Source organism: Trematomus bernacchii, unplaced genomic scaffold, assembly GCF_902827165.1.
Source record: "Trematomus bernacchii unplaced genomic scaffold, fTreBer1.1, whole genome shotgun sequence".
NCBI lineage: Eukaryota > Metazoa > Chordata > Actinopteri > Perciformes > Nototheniidae > Trematomus > Trematomus bernacchii.
In genome coordinates, this window is record NW_022987644.1 from 18,684 (window position 1) to 39,022 (window position 20,339).

At 40.9% G+C, this 20,339-nt stretch overlaps 28 non-coding genes across 28 annotated transcripts; all 28 read right to left on the bottom strand.

The window, feature by feature from the left end:
- Positions 1-59: 59 nt before the first annotated feature.
- Positions 60-141, bottom strand: trnal-uaa. Its single transcript has one exon. It is a non-coding gene; the product is annotated as a tRNA-Leu (tRNA).
- Positions 142-384: 243 nt separating this feature from the next.
- Positions 385-466, bottom strand: trnal-aag. The gene has a single exon. It is a non-coding gene; the product is annotated as a tRNA-Leu (tRNA).
- Positions 467-723: 257 nt separating this feature from the next.
- trnal-aag lies at positions 724-805 on the bottom strand. Its single transcript has one exon. It is a non-coding gene; the product is annotated as a tRNA-Leu (tRNA).
- A 298-nt stretch (positions 806-1,103) lies between these two features.
- trnal-aag lies at positions 1,104-1,185 on the bottom strand. Its single transcript has one exon. It is a non-coding gene; the product is annotated as a tRNA-Leu (tRNA).
- A 593-nt stretch (positions 1,186-1,778) lies between these two features.
- trnal-uag lies at positions 1,779-1,860 on the bottom strand. The gene has a single exon. It is a non-coding gene; the product is annotated as a tRNA-Leu (tRNA).
- Positions 1,861-2,085: 225 nt separating this feature from the next.
- On the bottom strand, positions 2,086-2,167 carry trnal-aag. The gene has a single exon. It is a non-coding gene; the product is annotated as a tRNA-Leu (tRNA).
- Positions 2,168-2,428: 261 nt separating this feature from the next.
- Positions 2,429-2,510, bottom strand: trnal-aag. Its single transcript has one exon. It is a non-coding gene; the product is annotated as a tRNA-Leu (tRNA).
- Positions 2,511-6,272: 3,762 nt separating this feature from the next.
- On the bottom strand, positions 6,273-6,354 carry trnal-uaa. The gene has a single exon. It is a non-coding gene; the product is annotated as a tRNA-Leu (tRNA).
- Positions 6,355-6,597: 243 nt separating this feature from the next.
- On the bottom strand, positions 6,598-6,679 carry trnal-aag. The gene has a single exon. It is a non-coding gene; the product is annotated as a tRNA-Leu (tRNA).
- Positions 6,680-6,936: 257 nt separating this feature from the next.
- trnal-uag lies at positions 6,937-7,018 on the bottom strand. The gene has a single exon. It is a non-coding gene; the product is annotated as a tRNA-Leu (tRNA).
- Positions 7,019-7,262: 244 nt separating this feature from the next.
- Positions 7,263-7,344, bottom strand: trnal-aag. The gene has a single exon. It is a non-coding gene; the product is annotated as a tRNA-Leu (tRNA).
- A 3,030-nt stretch (positions 7,345-10,374) lies between these two features.
- trnal-aag lies at positions 10,375-10,456 on the bottom strand. The gene has a single exon. It is a non-coding gene; the product is annotated as a tRNA-Leu (tRNA).
- Positions 10,457-10,681: 225 nt separating this feature from the next.
- On the bottom strand, positions 10,682-10,763 carry trnal-aag. Its single transcript has one exon. It is a non-coding gene; the product is annotated as a tRNA-Leu (tRNA).
- A 257-nt stretch (positions 10,764-11,020) lies between these two features.
- trnal-aag lies at positions 11,021-11,102 on the bottom strand. The gene has a single exon. It is a non-coding gene; the product is annotated as a tRNA-Leu (tRNA).
- A 259-nt stretch (positions 11,103-11,361) lies between these two features.
- trnal-aag lies at positions 11,362-11,443 on the bottom strand. The gene has a single exon. It is a non-coding gene; the product is annotated as a tRNA-Leu (tRNA).
- A 594-nt stretch (positions 11,444-12,037) lies between these two features.
- On the bottom strand, positions 12,038-12,119 carry trnal-aag. The gene has a single exon. It is a non-coding gene; the product is annotated as a tRNA-Leu (tRNA).
- Positions 12,120-12,356: 237 nt separating this feature from the next.
- Positions 12,357-12,438, bottom strand: trnal-aag. The gene has a single exon. It is a non-coding gene; the product is annotated as a tRNA-Leu (tRNA).
- A 257-nt stretch (positions 12,439-12,695) lies between these two features.
- Positions 12,696-12,777, bottom strand: trnal-aag. Its single transcript has one exon. It is a non-coding gene; the product is annotated as a tRNA-Leu (tRNA).
- Positions 12,778-13,014: 237 nt separating this feature from the next.
- On the bottom strand, positions 13,015-13,096 carry trnal-uag. The gene has a single exon. It is a non-coding gene; the product is annotated as a tRNA-Leu (tRNA).
- Positions 13,097-13,350: 254 nt separating this feature from the next.
- Positions 13,351-13,432, bottom strand: trnal-aag. Its single transcript has one exon. It is a non-coding gene; the product is annotated as a tRNA-Leu (tRNA).
- Positions 13,433-13,689: 257 nt separating this feature from the next.
- trnal-aag lies at positions 13,690-13,772 on the bottom strand. The gene has a single exon. It is a non-coding gene; the product is annotated as a tRNA-Leu (tRNA).
- Positions 13,773-14,019: 247 nt separating this feature from the next.
- trnal-aag lies at positions 14,020-14,101 on the bottom strand. The gene has a single exon. It is a non-coding gene; the product is annotated as a tRNA-Leu (tRNA).
- A 257-nt stretch (positions 14,102-14,358) lies between these two features.
- Positions 14,359-14,440, bottom strand: trnal-aag. The gene has a single exon. It is a non-coding gene; the product is annotated as a tRNA-Leu (tRNA).
- Positions 14,441-14,677: 237 nt separating this feature from the next.
- On the bottom strand, positions 14,678-14,759 carry trnal-uag. Its single transcript has one exon. It is a non-coding gene; the product is annotated as a tRNA-Leu (tRNA).
- Positions 14,760-15,045: 286 nt separating this feature from the next.
- trnal-aag lies at positions 15,046-15,127 on the bottom strand. The gene has a single exon. It is a non-coding gene; the product is annotated as a tRNA-Leu (tRNA).
- Positions 15,128-18,477: 3,350 nt separating this feature from the next.
- Positions 18,478-18,559, bottom strand: trnal-aag. Its single transcript has one exon. It is a non-coding gene; the product is annotated as a tRNA-Leu (tRNA).
- Positions 18,560-18,855: 296 nt separating this feature from the next.
- trnal-aag lies at positions 18,856-18,937 on the bottom strand. Its single transcript has one exon. It is a non-coding gene; the product is annotated as a tRNA-Leu (tRNA).
- Positions 18,938-19,513: 576 nt separating this feature from the next.
- On the bottom strand, positions 19,514-19,595 carry trnal-aag. The gene has a single exon. It is a non-coding gene; the product is annotated as a tRNA-Leu (tRNA).
- Between the last annotated feature and the right edge of the window lie 744 nt (positions 19,596-20,339).

The following is a 20,339-nucleotide window of genomic DNA, read 5'->3' on the forward strand; positions in this document are numbered from 1 at the left end:
CTAGACTGTCTTCAGGTTGGATGTGGTTTCCAAATATCAATTGATTCTTGTATATATAATGGCAGTGGTGGGATTTGAACCCACGCCTCCTGAGAGACTGGAGCTTAAATCCAGCGCCTTAGACCGCTCGGCCACACTACCTTTTCTCAATGAGAAAATGCACCTAATAGAAAAAAAGAACAATGAGCTTGATAGCAACCAAAATGAAATAAATCAAATTAGCCCTTCGGCCAGTGACAAGAAGTCAAGAGTCCAAATTCTCAACTCATCCCAAAGCACACTGACCTTCAAGTTGAGTCACACCCAAATCAAGACTGAGATTTTATGAGACTGTCTTCAGGTTGGATGTGGTTTCCAAATATCACTTGATTAAAGTATATATAATGGCAGTGGTGGGATTTGAACCCACGCCTCCTGAGAGACTGGAGCCTTAATCCAGCGCCTTAGACCGCTCGGCCACACTACCTGTTTTCAAGCAGAAAATGCAACTAATTAAAGAATTACAGAAGAATGAGCTTGATAGCAACCAAAATGACATAAATGAAATTAGCCCTTCGGCCAGTGACAAGAAGTCAAGAGTCCAAATTCTCCAAAAATTGGCAACTCATCCCAAAGCACACTGATCTTCAAGTTGAGTCACACCCAATTCAAGACTGAGGTTTTATGAGACTGTCTTCAGGTTGGATGTGGTTTCCAAATATCACTTGATTCTTGTATATATAATGGCAGTGGTGGGATTTGAACCCACGCCTCCTGAGAGACTGGAGCCTTAATCCAGCGCCTTAGACCGCTCGGCCACACTACCAGTTTTCAAGCAGAAAATGCAACTAATTAAAGAATTACAGAAGAATGAGCTTGATAGCAACCAAAATGACATAAATCAAATTAGCCCTTCAGCTAGTGACAAGAAGTCAAGAGTCCAAATTCTCCAACAATTGGCAACTCATCCCAAAGCACACTGACCTTCAAGTTGAGACACACCCAACTCAAGACTGAGGTGTTATTTTTAAATATCTTCACACCCAAATCAAGACTGAGTTTTTATGAGACTGTCTTCAGGTTGGATGTGGTTTCCAAATATCACTTGATTATTGTATATATAATGGCAGTGGTGGGATTTGAACCCACGCCTCCTGAGAGACTGGAGCCTTAATCCAGCTCCTTAGACCGCTCGGCCACACTACCTCTTTTCAATGAGAAAATGCACCTAATAGAAAAAAAGAAGAATGAGCTTGATAGCAACCAAAATGACATAAATCAAATTAGGCCTTCAGCCAGTGACAAGAAGTCAAGAGTCCAAATTCTCCAACAATTGGCAACTCATCCCAAAGCACACTGACCTTCAAGTTGAGTCAAACCCAACTCAAGACTGAGGTTTCATGACACTGTCTTCAGGTTGGGTGTGGTTTCCAAATATCACTTGATTCTTGTATATATAAGGGCAGTGGTGGGATTTGAATCCACGCCTCCTGAGAGACTGGAGCCTTAATCCAGCGTCTTAGACCGCTCGGCCACACTACCTGTTTTCAAGCAGAAAATGCACCTAATTAAAGAATTACAGAAGAATGAGCTTGATAGCAACCAAAATGACATAAACGAAATTAGCCCTTCGGCCAGTGACAAGAAGTCAAGAGTCCAAATTCTCCAACAATTGGCAACTCATCCCAAAGCACACTGACCTTCAAGTTGAGTCACACCCAAATCAAGACGGAGGTTTTACTAGACTGTCTTCAGGTTGGATGTGGTTTCCAAATATCACTTGATTCTTCTATATATAAGGGCAGTGGTGGGATTTGAACCCACGCCTCATGAGAGACTGGAGCCTAAATCCAGCGCCTTAGACCGCTCGGCCACACTACCTGTTTTCATTGAGAAAATGCAACTATTAAAAAAAATGTAGAAGAATTAGCTTGATAGCAACCAAAATGAAATAAATCAAATTAGCCCTTTCAGCCAGTGACACACCCAAATCAAGACTGAGTTTTTTTTTAAATGTCTTCACACCCAACTCAAGACTGAGGGTTTTTTAGATTGTCTTCAGGTTGGGTGTGGTTTCCAAATATCACTTGATTAATGTATATATAATGGCAGTGGTGGGATTTGAACCCACGCCTCCTGAGAGACTGGAGCCTTAATCCAGCGCCTTAGACCGCTCGGCCACACTACCTGTTTTCAAGCAGAAAATGCACCTCATTAAAGAATTACAGAAGAATGAGCTTGATAGCAACCAAAATGACATAAATGAAATTAGCCCTTCAGCCAGTGACAAGAAGTCAAGAGTCCAAATTCTCCAAAAATTGGCAACTCATCCCAAAGCACACTGACCTTCAAGTTGAGTCACACCCAAATCAAGACTGAGGGTTTTTTAGACTGTCTTCAGGTTGGGTGTGGTTTCCAAATATCACTTGATTATTGTATATATATATAATGGCAGTGGTGGGATTTGAACCCACGCCTCCTGAGAGACTGGAGCCTTAATCCAGCGCCTTAGACCGCTCGGCCACACTACCTGTTTTCAAGCAGAAAATGCACCTAATTAAAGAATTACAGAAGAATGAGCTTGATAGCAACCAAAATGAAATAAATCAAATTAGCCATTTCAGCCAGTGACACACCCAAATCAAGACTGAGTTTTTTTTTAAATGTCTTCACACCCAACTCAAGACTGAGGGTTTTTTAGACTGTCTTCAGGTTGGGTGTGGTTTCCAAATATCACTTGATTCTTGTATATATAATGGCAGTTGTGGGATTTGAACCCACGCCTCCTGAGAGACTGGAGCCTTAATCCTGCGCCTTAGACCGCTCGGCCACACTACCTGTTTTCAAGCAGAAAATGCACCTAATTAAAGAATTACAGAAGAATGAGCTTGATAGCAACCAAAATGACATACAGATGGAGCCTCTTATTTTGGACCCCAGCATACAGCTTCCTGCCGACTGCCAGCCAGTTGCCAGCCAGTTGCCTGCCAAAGACCAGTATTCAGGAATGTTAGGCCCTCCCACTATTCTCCAATTTCAGGGTTTAACCAGGAGATGGCGCTATATATTAAATAACTAAGACTTAGTTTTTCACGATAGAAAATGCAGATATTATATAAAAAACTAAAGTTAAAATCTTGTTTTTAATGCCCCAAGAGCAATAACATCTTGTCACAAGCTTTTTGGAAGAAAAAGACTGACTCAAGAGACCTGTAGTTGACTAATTACAGGCCTCAATAAAGTTCTGCCATTGGTTGTGAAAAACAACGGTGGACATAGTGGAAAGTGAAATTGACATTGTCGAATTTAATAAAAATACAAAATAATGTATCTGTGTACGTGTTTTACTATGTGATCTGCACTTATCAAACATCTAATTAAGGCGAGACACCCCAGGTGAATAGGGTATTTTTAACTTAAAGATATCAGCTAAATATTTCTCCAGTTAATTACTTACAATAAGGCAATTGTTTTTTGTATTACAAGTTTTCTGAAATAGCATGTTTACATATCCAAATGAACCATTATCTCATGAAATATGCGCATATTTTAACACATTTCAGGAACCGAAATCTGAACTTTGGATAAAGCCAGGATCAAAATTATTGTTTCATTTTGTAGTCATATTAGTATCTAAGGCTTTTACAGAAGGGATTTTGGATATCTCTTTGTATCACTCCATAAATCAGAAAATACTGTCAACAGCCCTAAAATATCAATTTTCACCATGTTTTTAGGTATAAAATGTTATATAATTCAGGCTATGAATTATATATGACCAAACCCTTCTGTAAAAGCCTTCATAATATTTATAGGAATATAACTGGAAGGTTTGGTGTATGTAACTGCTGAGTGATTCTACAATTTAGGGTACATTCCATGTCCATTGATGTCCATTGATGATAATTATAATTATTCTAACTATTTTCTTCAAAAATATCATATTTTGCCTATTATTGGAAAGCATGTTATAATATCACACAAACATTATGTGCATCCTATGCTTTATTTAGCTTGAAATGTGTCATGATGTTCTTAAATTGTCAGTTTTTGCTATGTCCGTTTTTCAGTTGAGGGTGTCTTGGATTCAAAATAATGAATAAAAACCATTAAAGTAAATTTAAAAAATGATTCATTTATTTCAAAAGTCTAAATACTAAAGAATAATAACATATTTTTAATTGATTTCCCCCTTTAAATAATTTAAATATCTTAATATATGAATGTCCGCAAAAGTTCTGTCAACTATGTTACTAACAGAACTTCCCCCTTTAACTCAAAAATTGTTTGTCCCAATACCATGTCACCAGCATCACATGATGCCATGTTCCTCTTTGGCAGACATTTTGAACACACTGTGGTGATTGTCCTCTACATTTTTACAATATTTTATGTATAATAGCACATGGTCAATTAATATACTCATTGACAATCAACAATGTTACGTACATTGTTATGGTTTACAATTGTTTAATGATTTTAATTCAATTATATGTGCAAATGTGATGTTAACCTGTTCAAGAAAATGACATGTGGTCATCCAGGCAAGGCCTACCATTGAAATGATGGGTCAAAATAGGGAAATTGTCAACTAGGTTACCTGTCAACTGAGTTACCCAGTACTGTAATAACTGTAGTAACTTAGTTGACAGGTAACCTAGTTGACAATTTGTACGACATGTAGACGTCATTACACATCATTATCAATGGAATTTTGCACTTCTGCCTTGAAATTAACATAGTGCTGATGGTTAATAATGTGTCCAGTCAACTATGTTATTTGCGTCAAATGTTTGACTTTCATTGTCAACTATGTTGCACCTCATTTTTTCAAATTTAAAATATCTAAAATAGTGCTTCTGATATCCTTTATAGTATAATGTATATCTACACAGGTTGGAGTTTTACATGACATCTCTTAAAACTATCAAAATGACCTGTATGGTAGTTTTATAATACAAAATATCCCTAAACTTAATGACAGTGCTGAACATATCACATGAAAAAACAAAACTTTAATACAATTATTTTTTAAACTTTAAAAAATCTTTGGATATATGGTAGAATAGACTCAAGAGCCTTTCAAATTTGATTTTACTTGAAGTGCAGGACTTAATCAAATGATTGTAATGACATCAAGTTTGTCCGTAACATAGTTGACAAACTGAGTAGTGAAAACATCCTTTCCCTTAAAATAAAAAAATATATAAAAATGTTTAAGCTTTGCAACTAGTGGATATGTTACACTGAGGAATATACTAACTTGAACCACTGATTGTTCTATCTATACATTTTATTTGGCATTAGTAAATAATTATGCACATTTACAGATATTTTACATGATATGAGTGATAACACGTGTTATAAGGGCTATTTCGCACAATAGGTGTGCCTTGAGATTTTTACTTGTCCTTTGGTGTGCCTTGGGCACAAAAAGTTTGGGAACCACTGCTGTAGAGAAATGTAAACGTTCACCATCCCCCACCCGCCTACTGTATGTTGCTTTTTGACATGTAAATGGGTAACTACCCCCCTCTGAGTGAATACCTGTTGTACCTGTCCGGGGCTAAGCCCATAGGACGATGCTCTGATGTCATCACCCTCGCACATTGGTCATATGTTTACAAAAAACGATGTTAACACTTTCTCGTTCTTAATATATGCTATATTTAGGGTCGATATGTGTTGAATTTACTTTAAAATAGCAGATCACTGTGATTCACTTCTCCGCGGCTCCTCCGTGCAGAGAGCCCCCCCCCCTGTTGACAATTCACGAGCGTCTAACTCTCTCCCCCCTGTGAAGAGATATCACAGGGGGGGGTTGGGACACACACGTTCCGATGGCCAATTCGTTTTAAACAAAGAGTGGGGTGGGGGCTGGTGAACGGTATGGTCAATGTTTGTAAACACTGTGACATTTTGACTTTATTTGATCATTTCAGTTAAAAACTAACGTTCATATTTCATATTACTGTTTTGCCTGGCTGGACCTGTAATTTACAGGAAAGGAGTGCACGCTACTAAAGAGACACGCTACCATGGAAACCAAACAATGGTGTTGCTGTATTGAAGTCCGAGTGGAAACAGTCATATTTGGAGCGTTATGTTAGAATGAAACAGCGAGGTCGTGACTCACAAAAAAAAAGTGTTACTTCACTAACTGTAAGCTTGTCACTCAGAGTAACCTACCTGATCTTCAAGTTGAGTCACACCCAACTCAAGACTGAGGTTTGATGACACTGTCTTCAGGTTGGATGTGGTTTCCAAATATCACTTGATTCTTGTATATATAATGGCAGTGGTGGGATTTGAACCCACGCCTCCTGAGAGACTGGAGCTTAAATTCAGCGCCTTAGACCACTCGGCCACACTACCTTTTCTCAATGAGAAAATGCACCTAATAGAAAAAAAGAACAATGAGCTTGATAGCAACCAAAATGAAATAAATCAAATTAGCCCTTCGGCCAGTGACAAGAAGTCAAGAGTCCAAATTCTCAACTCATCCCAAAGCACACTGACCTTCAAGTTGAGTCACACCCAAATCAAGACTGAGATTTTATGAGACTGTCTTCAGGTTGGATGTGGTTTCCAAATATCACTTGATTAAAGTATATATAATGGCAGTGGTGGGATTTGAACCCACGCCTCCTGAGAGACTGGAGCCTTAATCCAGCGCCTTAGACCGCTCGGCCACACTACCTGTTTTCAAGCAGAAAATGCAACTAATTAAAGAATTACAGAAGAATGAGCTTGATAGCAACCAAAATGACATAAATGAAATTAGCCCTTCGGCCAGTGACAAGAAGTCAAGAGTCCAAATTCTCCAAAAATTGGCAACTCATCCCAAAGCACACTGATCTTCAAGTTGAGTCACACCCAAATCAAGACTGAGGTTTTATGAGACTGTCTTCAGGTTGGATGTGGTTTCCAAATATCACTTGAGTCTTGTATATATAATGGCAGTGGTGGGATTTGAACCCACGCCTCCTGAGAGACTGGAGCCTAAATCCAGCGCCTTAGACCGCTCGGCCACACTACCTTTTCTCAATGAGAAAATGCACCTAATAGAAAAAAATAAGAATGAGCTTGATAGCAACCAAAATGACATAAATCAAATTAGCCCTTCAGCCAGTGACAAGAAGTCAAGAGTCCAAATTTTCCAACTCATCCCAAAGCACACTGACCTTCAAGTTGAGTCAAACCCAACTCAAGACTGAGGTTTTATGACACTGTCTTCAGGTTGGGTGTGGTTTCCAAATATCACTTGATTCTTGTATTTATAATGGCAGTGGTGGGATTTGAACCCACGCCTCCTGAGAGACTGGAGCCTTAATCCAGCGCCTTAGACCGCTCGGCCACACTACCTGTTTTCATAGAGAAAATGCACCTAATTAAAGAATTACAGAAGAATGAGCTTGATAGCAACCAAAATGAAATAAATCAAATTAGCCATTTCAGCCAGTGACACACCCAAATCAAGACTGAGGTTTTTTTTAAATGTCTTCACACCCAACTCAAGACTGAGGGTTTTTTAGACTGTCTTCAGGTTGGGTGTGGTTTCCAAATATCACTTGATTAATGTATATACAATGGCAGTGGTGGGATTTGAACCAACGCCTCCTGAGAGACTGGAGCCTTAATCCAGCGCCTTATGCCGCATTTCCACTACACAGCCTCGCTCGGCCCCGCTCGGCCTCCTTTGGCCGCGCCCGGCCTCGTTAGGACCAGCTCACTTTGTGGCGCGTTTCCATTACAGTTTAGGAACCGGGTCAGTATCTATAGTAACACAGTGTAGGCGGAGCGACGCTGCTTAAAACTGCCGTGACGTCATCTTCAATGCGACACAACAATGGAGATGTGAAAGCGATCGTTTGCTTGTTTTTTGCTGTGTGGTTTATTATCACAAGAAATAGACAAGAGTTGTTTCGAAAGAGGCGACGTATAGCAAGACGAGGTATAGAAGAAGCTGACGCGAGAGTTCGGGCAGTCCTCCTACGCCGCAGAGACTACAGGACGACTCGAATCACTACTAACTACAATGCTACTTGGTAAGCTAACGTTCGCTAACTAGCAATGTGTTTAGGCTCACGCTCCCTATACGACCAAAGTATTTCAAGTATTTAATTAATTGTAGCTACCACTTTTACGTATTAAAATATGTATGCTTTTGTTTGTGTATTTCAGAAGTTACCGACCGAGCTACCGAGTGGTGGAATGTGATTGTTCCATCTTTCACACACTCAGTGGGTGGAGAACTTCAGGATGCCTGAGGAAAACCTACGTGTAATACCTAAATATTCATTGTATTGTATTGAACATAAATACATCTTTTCTTTTTCACATACATGTGTTTGTCAAATTATTTAAACCAAAAAAATGTTATCAGAATTGACTATTTAGTAAATATTTGAATTTCAAGCACCAGTACTGCCCCCATAATAATAATCTAATAAATTAAGCAAATATCAAAGCAAACTATAAACATAAATACAAAAGTGTAAAACACAACAGAACTATATTCATAAATGCAAGTGTAAAAAATTGTTAACATGGATGGAGGCTAAAGTATCCACAGCATAAAATAATATGATTATGATGGTTTGTCTGAAAGACACAGCCTCAAGGTTCAAGGTTTTTTATTTTGTCATACGAACATAGCTAGTGTAGTTATGACAATGAACATCTTAGGTCACAGGCTCCTCCAACAGTGCAACACAATAACCCAGATCAACAGAAATATAGTGCAAGTAAATATTAAGCGCTGTGCACCGCTCTCTTTGTATAGGTGTTTTCTTTTGTTCTCTTCTCTTTGAAATATATAAGCAATGTGTTTGAGTCTAGCACAACGAGGGTATTACAATTGAGTAATTTTTACTACATGTATTTATCATGTATTCTTAATACCATTAAATATGTAATGTTATGTTTTAGAGGAGGACCTCAAGCTAGCAAACTCAATTTCAAACAGTATGCAGAGTTGTCCTGCTAAAGAGTTAAAATGTATTATTTAACCAAGTATTTATTCTCTTATTTGCTTTAATTGCAACAGATGATAAAGGTTTCACTGTGATAATATTCTCTTAAATCCATAAACCCCTGTCCAGTGCTTTGTGGACGATGGTGTTTATGATATTTCTGACTGCAGAGGGACGCCTAGATGATGCCATCTTTCTGTGTGATCGCTGGTGGGTGCAATTATTTATCAACAAGCAATAAGATAAGACATGGCATTGATTCTGCTGGGCCAGTTGCCGTTCCTGCAGGGCCAGATCGTCTCCTCCTCGGTTTGTGCTGTTGATGCAGAGGACGTTGTTCGGAACTGTTCCTCCTCGCTAGTCCCAATGTAATCATCTAGAACAGAAACATGACTTGTAAATTCCACAAACTACTGCAGCACAATACTATAAATAGCAACAACAACTATAGAAAAGACAAACTGAACGTAAACAATGGCACATATGGTGTTAGCAAACAATAGCTCTCGCTAATGCTATCTGCCTAGCTAGCCTTCGGGGCTCCATAAATCATGGGTTGTCGAACATAAATGTAAGGATAAAATAGACTTATTTGTTAGAAGTGAGCTTTAGAACAGATAGGGACACAAGCAGGGACACAAAGCAGGGACACAAAGCTTTCAAGCAAATAACAGAGCGTTAGCAAAAACGTACCATGCAGACTCCAGTAACGCCGTTGGAGAGTCCAGTGTCTGTGTAGAGACCTCCTGAAAGACTTTGATATTGCGAGTTGTCCCGTCGAGCACCCGCTGGACCTTATCATCTGCAATATAATGGACGTCGTCACTTCCTCGACTGACCATGGTGTGCTTTTCTTTGCCATTGTTGTAGCTCCTCTGTTAACAAAAATGCTGTTTGTAAAAATGGATTATCTAGCGCGCAGATTGTGACGATTCTCTCCGACCAATCAGCAGCCGAGAGCGTTGACGTCACAAACTCAGCCCGGTTGTCTCTGGCCCTGGCCCCACGATTTTATGAGGCCAGAAAAACTGTGAATTAGGACCCGCCGGCCGGTACTAGGCCAAGTGGAAACGCAACCACAAACGGGCCGCTGACGTCACAGCCCTCTTAAACCGGGCTGCGGGCTGTAGTGGAAACGCGCCATTAGACTGCTCGGCCACACTACCTTTTCTCAATGAGAAAATGCACCTAATAGAAAAAAATAAGAATGAGCTTGATGGCAACCAAAATGACATAAATCAAATTAACCCTTCAGCCAGTGACAAGAAGTCAAGAGTCCAAATTCTCCAACAATTGGCAACTCATCCCAAAGCACACTGACCTTCAAGTTGAGTCACACCCAAATCAAGACGGAGGTTTTCCTAGACTGTCTTCAGGTTGGATGTGGTTTCCAAATATCACTTGATTCTTGTATATATAATGGCAGTGGTGGGATTTGAACCCACGCCTCCTGAGAGACTGGAGCCTTAATCCAGCGCCTTAGACCGCTCGGCCACACTACCTGTTTTCAAGCAGAAAATGCACCTAATTAAAGAATTACAGAAGAATGAGCTTGATAGCAACCAAAATGACATAAATGAAATTAGCCCTTTCAGCCAGTGACACACCCAAATCAAGACTGAGGTTTTTTTTAAATGTCTTCACACCCAACTCAAGACTGAGGGTTTTTTAGACTGTCTTCGGGTTGGGTGTGGTTTCCAAATATCACTTGATTAATGTATATATAATGGCAGTGGTGGGATTTGAACCCACGCCTCCTGAGAGACTGGAGCCTTAATCCAGCGCCTTAGACCGCTCGGCCACACTACCTGTTTTCAAGCAAAAAATGCACCTAATTAAAGAATTACAGAAGAATGAGTTTGATAGCAACCAAAATGACATAAACGAAATTAGCCCTTCGGCCAGTGACAAGAAGTCAAGAGTCCAAATTCTCCAACAATTGGCAACTCATCCCAAAGCACACTGACCTTCAAGTTGAGTCACACCCAAATCAAGACGGAGGTTTTCCTAGACTGTCTTCAGGTTGGATGTGGTTTCCAAATATCACTTGATTCTTGTATATATAATGGCAGTGGTGGGATTTGAACCCACGCCTCCTGAGAGACTGGAGCCTTAATCCAGCGCCTTAGACCGCTCGGCCACACTACCTGTTTTCAATGAGAAAATGCACCTAATAGAAGAAATAAAGAAGAATGAGCTTGATAGCAACCAAAATGACATAAATGAAATTAGCCCCTTCGGCCAGTGACAAGAAGTCAAGAGTCCAAATTCTCCAACAATTGGCAACTCATCCCAAAGCACACTGACCTTCAAGTTGAGTCAAACCCAACTCAAGACTGAGGTTTTTATGACCTGTCTTCAGGGTTGGGTGTGGTTTCCAAATATCACTTGATTAATGTATATATAATGGCAGTGGTGGGATTTGAACCCACGCCTCCTGAGAGACTGGAGCCTTAATCCAGCGCCTTAGACCGCTCGGCCACACTACCTGTTTTTCAAGCAAAAATGCACCTAATTAAAGAATTACAGAAGAATGAGCTTTGATAGCAACCAAAATGACATAAACTGAAATTAGCCCTTCGGCCAGTGACAAGAAGTCAAGAGTCCAAATTCTCCAACAATTGGCAACTCATCCCAAAGCACACTGACCTTCAAGTTGAGTCACACCCAAATCAAGACGGAGGTTTTCCTAGACTGTCTTCAGGTTGGATGTGGTTTCCAAATATCACTTGATTCTTGTATATATAATGGCAGTGGTGGGATTTGAACCCACGCCTCCTGAGAGACTGGAGCCTAATCCAGCGCCTTAGACCGCTCGGCCACACTACCTGTTTTCAATGAGAAAATGCACCTAATAGAAAAAAAGAAGAATGAGCTTGATAGCAACCAAAATGACATAAATGAAATTAGCCCTTCGGCCAGTGACAAGAAGTCAAGAGTCCAAATTCTCCAACAATTGGCAACTCATCCCAAAGCACACTGACCTTCAAGTTTAGTCAAACCCAACTCAAGACTGAGGTTTGATGACACTGTCTTCAGGTTGGGTGTGGTTTCCAAATATCACTTGATTAATGTATATATAATGGCAGTGGTGGGATTTGAACTCACGCCTCCTGAGAGACTGGAGCCTTAATCCAGCGCCTTAGACCGCTCGGCCACACTACCTGTTTTCAATGAGAAAATGCACCTAATTAAAGAATTACAGAAGAATGAGCTTGATAGCAACCAAAATGACATGAATGAAATTAGCCCTTCAGCCAGTGACAAGAAGTCAAGAGTCCAAATTCTCCAACAATTGGCAACTCATCGCAAAGCACACTGACCTTCAAGTTGAGTCACACTCAACTCAAGACTGAGGTTTTATGACACTGTCTTCAGGTTGGGTGTGGTTTCCAAATATAATGGCAGTGGTGGGATTTGAACCCACGCCTCCTGAGAGACTGGAGCCTTAATCCAGCGCCTTAGACCGCTCGGCCACACTACCTGTTTTCAATGAGAAAATGCACCTAATAAAACAATTACAGAAGAATGAGCTTGATAGCAACCAAAATTACATAAGTCAAATTAGCCCTTCAGCCAGTGACAAGAAGTCAAGAGTCCAAATTCTCCAAAAATTGGCAACTCATCCCAAAGCACACTGATCTTCAAGTTGAGTCACACCCAAATCAAGACGGAGGTTTTACTAGACTGTCTTCAGGTTGGATGTGGTTTCCAAATATCACTTGATTCTTGTATATATAATGGCAGTGGTGGGATTTGAACCCACGCCTCCTGAGAGACTGGAGCCTTAATCCAGCGCCTTAGACCGCTCGGCCACACTACCTGTTTTCAAGCAGAAAATGCACCTAATTAAAGAATTACAGAAGAATGAGCTTGATAACAACCAAAATGACATAAACGAAATTAGCCGTTCGGCCAGTGACAAGAAGTCAAGAGTCCAAATTCTCCAACAATTGCCAACTCATCCCAAAGCACACTGACCTTCAAGTTGAGTCAAACCCAACTCAAGACTGAGGTTTCATGACACTGTCTTCAGGTTGGGTGTGGTTTCCAAATATAATGGCAGTGGTGGGATTTGAACCCACGCCTCCTGAGAGACTGGAGCCTAAATCCAGCGCCTTAGACTGCTCGGCCACACTACCTTTTCTCAATGAGAAAATGCACCTAATAGAAACAAATAAGAATGAGCTTGATGGCAACCAAAATGACATAAATCAAATTAGCCCTTCAGCCAGTGACAAGAAGTCAAGAGTCCAAATTCTCCAACAATTGGCAACTCATCCCAAAGCACACTGACCTTCAAGTTGAGTCACACCCAACTCAAGACTGAGGTTTGATGACACTGTCTTCAGGTTGGGTGTGGTTTCCAAATATCACTTGATTAATGTATATATAATGGCAGTGGTGGGATTTGAACCCACGCCTCCTGAGAGACTGGAGCCTTAATCCAGCGCCTTAGACCGCTCGGCCACACTACCTGTTTTCAAGCAGAAAATGCACCTAATTAAAGAATTACAGAAGAATGAGCTTGATAGCAACCAAAATGACATAAATGAAATTAGCCCTTCGGCCAGTGACAAGAAGTCAATAGTCCAAATTCTCCAAAAATTGGCAACTCATCCCAAAGCACACTGACCTTCAAGTTGAGTCACACCCAAATCAAGACGGAGGTTTTACTAGACTGTCTTCAGGTTGGATGTGGTTTCCAAATATCACTTGATTCTTGTATATATAATGGCAGTGGTGGGATTTGAAACCCACGCCTCCTGAGAGACTGGAGCCTTAATCCAGCGCCTTAGACCGCTCGGCCACACTACCTGTTGTCAAGCAGAAAATGCACCTAATTAAAGAATTACAGAAGAATGAGCTTGATAACAACCAAAATGACATAAACGAAATTAGCCCTTCGGCCAGTGACAAGAAGTCAAGAGTCCAAATTCTCCAACTCATCCCAAAGCACACTGACCATCAAGTTGAGTCAAACCCAACTCAAGACTGAGGTTTCATGACACTGTCTTCAGGTTGGGTGTGGTTTCCAAATATCACTTGATTAATGTATATATAATGGCAGTGGTGGGATTTGAACCCACGCCTCCTGAGAGACTGGAGCCTTAATCCAGCGCCTTAGACCGCTCGGCCACACTACCTGTTTTCAAGCAGAAAATGCACCTAATTAAAGAATTACAGAAGAATGAGCTTGATAGCAACCAAAATGACATAAATGAAATTAGCCCTTCGGCCAGTGACAAGAAGTCAATAGTCCAAATTCTCCAAAAATTGGCAACTCATCCCAAAGCACACTGACCTTCAAGTTGAGTCACACCCAAATCAAGACGGAGGTTTTACTAGACTGTCTTCAGGTTGGATGTGGTTTCCAAATATCACTTGATTCTTGTATATATAATGGCAGTGGTGGGATTTGAACACTCGCCTCCTGAGAGACTGGAGCCTTAATCCAGCGCCTTAGACCGCTCGGCCACACTACCTGTTTTCAAGCAGAAAATGCACTTAATAAAGAAAAAGAAGAAGAATGAGCTTGATAGCAACCAAAATGACATAAATGAAATTAGCCCTTCAGCCAGTGACAAGAAGTCAAGAGTCCAAATTCTCCAACAATTGGCAACTCATCCCAAAGCACACTGACCTTCAAGTTGAGTCACACTCAACTCAAGACTGAGGTTTTATGACACTGTCTTCTGGTTGGGTGTGGTTTCCAAATATAATGGCAGTGGTGGGATTTGAACCCACGCCTCCTGAGAGACTGGAGCCTAAATCCAGCGCCTTAGACCGCTCGGCCACACTACCTGTTTTCAATGAGAAAATGCACCTAATAAAACAATTACAGAGGAATGAGCTTGATAGCAACCAAAATTACATAAGTCAAATTAGCCCTTCAGCCAGTGACAAGAAGTCAAGAGTCCAAATTCTCCAACTGATCCCAAAGCACACTGACCTTCAAGTTGAGTCAAACCCAAGTCAAGACTGAGGTTGTTTTTAAATGTCTTCACAGCCAACTCAAGAATGAGGTTTTTTTAGACTGTCTTCAGGTTAGGTGTGATTTCCAAATATCACTTGATTCTTGTATATATAATGGCAGTGGTGGGATTTGAACCCACGCCTCCTGAGAGACTGGAGCCTTAATCCAGCGCCTTAGACCGCTCGGCCACAGTACCTGTTTTCAATGAGAAAATGCACCTAATAAAACAATTACAGAAGAATGAGCTTGATAGCAACCAAAATGACATAAATGAAATTAGCCCTTCAGCCAGTGACAAGAAGTCAAGAGTCCAAATTCTCCAACAATTGGCAACTCATCCCAAAGCACACTGACCTTCAAGTTGAGTCAAACCCAACTCAAGACTGAGGTTTTATGACACTGTCTTCAGGTTGGGTGTGGTTTCCAAATATCACTTGGTTCTTGTATATATAATGGCAGTGGTGGGATTTGAACCCACGCCTCCTCAGAGACTGGAGCCTTAATCCAACGCCTTATGCCGCGTTTCCACTATACGGCCTCGCTCGGCCCCGCTCGGTATGGCTGGGCCGCGATTGGCCTCGTTAGGACCAGCTCACTTTATGGCGCGTTTCCATTACAGTTTAGGAACTGGGGTAGTATCTATAGTAACGCAGTATAGGCGGAGCGACGCTGCTTAAAACTGCCGTGACGTCATCTTCAATGCGACACAACAATGGAGGATGTGAAGATGTGAAGATGTGAAAGCGATCGTTTGCTTGTTTTTTGCTGTGTGGTTTATTATCACAAGAAATAGACAAGAGTTGTTTCGAAAGAGGCGACGTGTAGAAGAAGCTGACGCGAGAGTTCGGGCAGTCCTCCTACGCCGCAGAGACTACAGGACGACTCGAATCACTACTAACTACAATGCTACTTGGTAAGCTAACGTTCGCTAACTAGCAATGTGTTTAGGCTCACGCTCCCTATACGACCAAAGTATTTCAAGTATTTAATTAATTGTAGCTACCACTTTTACGTATTAAAATATGTATGCTTTTGTTTGTGTATTTCAGAAGTTACCGACCGAGCTACCGAGTGGTGGAATGTGATTGTTCCATCTTTCACACACTCAGTGGGTGGAGAACTTCAGGATGCCTGAGGAAAACCTACGTTCATTACATGAATTCAAAAGAGGGCATTATGAACAGAAAACAGCGAAGTTGTCATTCAGGAATTAAGGTGTTTAAAAATGTGTAAAACTGATGTGTTTTTTCATGTTTGCAAAATGTAATACATTTTTATTCATTGATAAAAGCAATAAATACTGAGGACATTGTGAGGAAGCGACATTTGTGTATAAAATGAAAAGGCGGAATTGTATAATATATGTTAAAAACCGGAATGTTTTGCTCGTTATAAGTTAGTCAACATTACATTACATGTTACTTGGGTCTGATGCGCTACCTGAATACCTAGAATGTATAATGTAATACCTAAATATTCATTGTATTGAACATAAATACATCTTTTCTTTTTCACATACATGTGTTTGTCAAATTATTTAAACCAAAAAAATGTTATCAGAATTGACTATTTAGTAAATATTTGAATTTCAAGCACCAGTACTGCCCCCATAATAATAATAATCTAATAAATTAAGCAAATATCAAAGCAAACTATAAACATAAATACAAAAGTGTAAAACACAACAGAACTATATTCATAAATGCAAGTTTAAAAAATTGTTAACATGGATGGAGGCTAAAGTATCCACAGCATAAAATAATATGATTATGATGGTTTGTCTGAAAGACACAGCCTCAAGGTTCAAGGTTTTTTATTTTGTCATACGAACATAGCTAGTGTAGTTATGACAATGAACATCTTAGGTCACAGGCTCCTCCAACAGTGCAACACAATAACCCAGATCAACAGAAATATAGTGCAAGTAAATATTAAGCGCTGTGCACCGCTCTCTTTGTATAGGTGTTTTATTTTGTTCTCTTCTCTTTGAAATATATAAGCAATGTGTTTGAGTCTAGCACAACGAGGGTATTACAATTGAGTAATTTTTACTACATGTATTTATCATGTATTCTTAATACCATTATGTAATGTTATGTTTTAGAGGAGGACCTCAAGCTAGCAAACTCAATTTCAAACAGTATGCAGAGTTGTCCTGCTAAAGAGTTAAAATGTATTATTTAACCAAGTATTTATTCTCTTATTTGCTTTAATTGCAACAGATGATAAAGGTTTCACTGTGATAAATATTCTCTTAAATCCATAAACCCCTGTACAGTGCTTTGTGGACGATGGTGTTTATGATATTTCTGACTGCAGAGGGACGCCTAGATGATGCCATCTTTCTGTGTGATCGCTGGTGGGTGCAATTATTTATCAACAAGCAATAAGATAAGACATGGCATTGATTCTGCTGGGCCAGTTGCCGTTCCTGCAGGGCCAGATCGTCTCCTCCTCGGTTTGTGCTGTTGATGCAGAGGACGTTGTTCGGAACTGTTCCTCCTCGCTAGTCCCAATGTAATCATCTAGAACAGAAACATGACTTGTAAATTCCACAAACTACTGCAGCACAATACTATAAATAGCAACAACAACTATAGAAAAGACAAACTGAACGTAAACAATGGCACATATGGTGTTAGCAAACAATAGCTCTCGCTAATGCTATCTGCCTAGCTAGCCTTCGGGGCTCCATAAAATCATGGGTTGTCGAACATAAATGTAAGGATAAAATAGACTTATTTGTTAGAAGTGAGCTTTAGAACAGATAGGGACACAAAGCAGGGACACAAAGCTTTCAAGCAAATAACAGAGCGTTAGCAAAAACGTACCATGCAGACTCCAGTAACGCCAGTGTCTGTGTAGAGACCTCCTGAAAGACTTTGATATTGCGAGTTGTCCCGTCGAGCACCCGCTGGACCTTATCATCTGCAATATAATGGACGTCGTCACTTCCTCGACCGACCATGGTGTGCTTTTCTTTGCCATTGTTGTAGCTCCTCTGTTAACAAAAATGCTGTTTGTAAAAATGGATTATCTAGCGCGCAGATTGTAACGATTCTCTCCGACCAATCAGCAGCCGAGAGCGTTGACGTCACAAACTCAGCCCGGTTGTCTCTGGCCCTGGCCCCACGATTTTATGAGGCCAGAAAAACTGTGAATTAGGACCCGCCGGCCGGTACTAGGCCAAGTGGAAACGCAACCACAAACGGGCCGCTGACGTCACAGCCCTCTTAAACCGGGCTGCGGGCTGTAGTGGAAACGCGCCATTAGACTGCTCGGCCACACTACCTTTTCTCAATGAGAAAATGCACCTAATAGAAAAAAATAAGAATGAGCTTGATGGCAACCAAAATGACATAAATCAAATTAGCCCTTCAGCCAGTGACAAGAAGTCAAGAGTCCAAATTCTCCAACAATTGGCAACTCATCCCAAAGCACACTGACCTTCAAGTTGAGTCAAACCCAACTCAAGACTGAGGTTTCATGACACTGTCTTCAGGTTGGGTGTGGTTTCCAAATATCACTTGGTTCTTGTATATATAATGGCAGTGGTGGGATTTGAACCCACGCCTCCTGAGAGACTGGAGCCTTAATCCAGCGCCTTAGACCGCTCGGCCACTCTACCTGTTTTCAATGAGAAAAAGCACCTAATAAAACAATTACAGAAGAATGAGCTTGATAGCAACCAAAATGACATGAATGAAATTAGCCCTTCAGCCAGTGACAAGAAGTCAAGAGTCCAAATTCTCCAACAATTGGCAACTCATCCGAAAGCACACTGACCTTCAAGTTGAGTCAAACCCAACTCAAGACTGAGGTTGTTTTTAAATGTCTTCACAGACAACTCAAGAATGAGGTTTTTTTAGACTGTCTTCAGGTTGGGTGTGATTTCCAAATATCACTTGATTCTTGTATATATAATGGCAGTGGTGGGATTTGAACCCACGCCTCCTGAGAGACTAGAGCCTTAATCCAGCGCCTTAGACCACTCGGCCACAGTACCTGTTTTCAATGAGAAAATGCACCTAATAAAACAATTACAGAAGAATGAGCTTGATAGCAACCAAAATGACATAAATGAAATTAGCCCTTCAGCCAGTGACAAGAAGTCACGAGTCCAAATTCTCCAACAATTGGCAACCCATCCCAAAGCACACTGACCTTCAAGTTGAGTCACACCCAAATCAAGACTGAGGTTTTATGACACTGTCTTCAGGTTGGGTGTGGTTTCCAAATATCACTTGGTTCTTGTATATATAATGGCAGTGGTGGGATTTGAACCCACACCTCCTGAGAGACTGGACCCTTAATCCAGCACCTTAGACCGCTCAGCCACACTACTTGTTTTCAATAAGAAAAAGCACCTAATAAAACAATTACAGAAGAATGAGCTTGATAGCAACCAAAATGACATAAATGAAATTAGCCCTTCAGCCAGTGACAAGAAGTCAAGAGTCCAAATTCTCCAACAATTGGCAACTCATCCCAAAGCACACTGACCTTCAAGTTGAGTCACACTCAACTCAAGACTGAGGTTTTATGACACTGTCTTCAGGTTGGGTGTGGTTTCCAAATATAATGGCAGTGGTGGGATTTGAACCCACGCCTCCTGAGAGGCTGGAGCCTTAATCCAGCGCCTTAGACCGCTCGGCCACACTACCTGTTTTCAATGAGAAAATGCACCTAATAGAAAAAAAGAAGAATGAGCTTGAGAGCAACCAAAATGACATAAATCAAATTAGCCCTTCAGCCAGTGACAAGAAGTCAAGAGTCCAAATTCTCCAACAATAGGCAACTCATCCCAAAGCACACTGACCTTCAAGTTGAGTCACACCCAACTCAAGACTGAGGTTTTATGACACTGTCTTCAGGTTGGGTGTGGTTTCCAAATATCACTTGGTTCTTGTATATATAATGGCAGTGGTGGGATTTGAACCCACGCCTCCTGAGAGACTGGAGTCTTAATCCAGCGCCTAATTGTGCGTTTCCACTACACGGCCTCGCTCGGCCTCGCTCGGTATGGCTAGGCCTCGTTAGGACTGGCTCACTTTATGGCGCATTTCCATTACAGTTTAGGAACTGGGGTAGTATCTATAGTAACGCAGTGTAGGCGGAGCCGTGACGTCATCTTCAATGAGAACCCCAGAAAAACAACACAGCCGTTAGCTGTTAGCACTCAGAGCTCACAGCTCCTCATATATGTTCAGAAACTAGACAAAAGTTAAACAAGTACAAACCACAGACTGCCTGTGTCATGGCGAATACAGTCGCTGCTTTATTTATGTCTGTATAGGCCGTTGTTGTGAGTGTGGACGGTCGGAGCATATACTGCGTTAGCTTAGCCAATCTCCATTTAGAAAACACGCATTTTAAAAGGTTTTTCGCCTGCCGTCTGTCTGCAGACT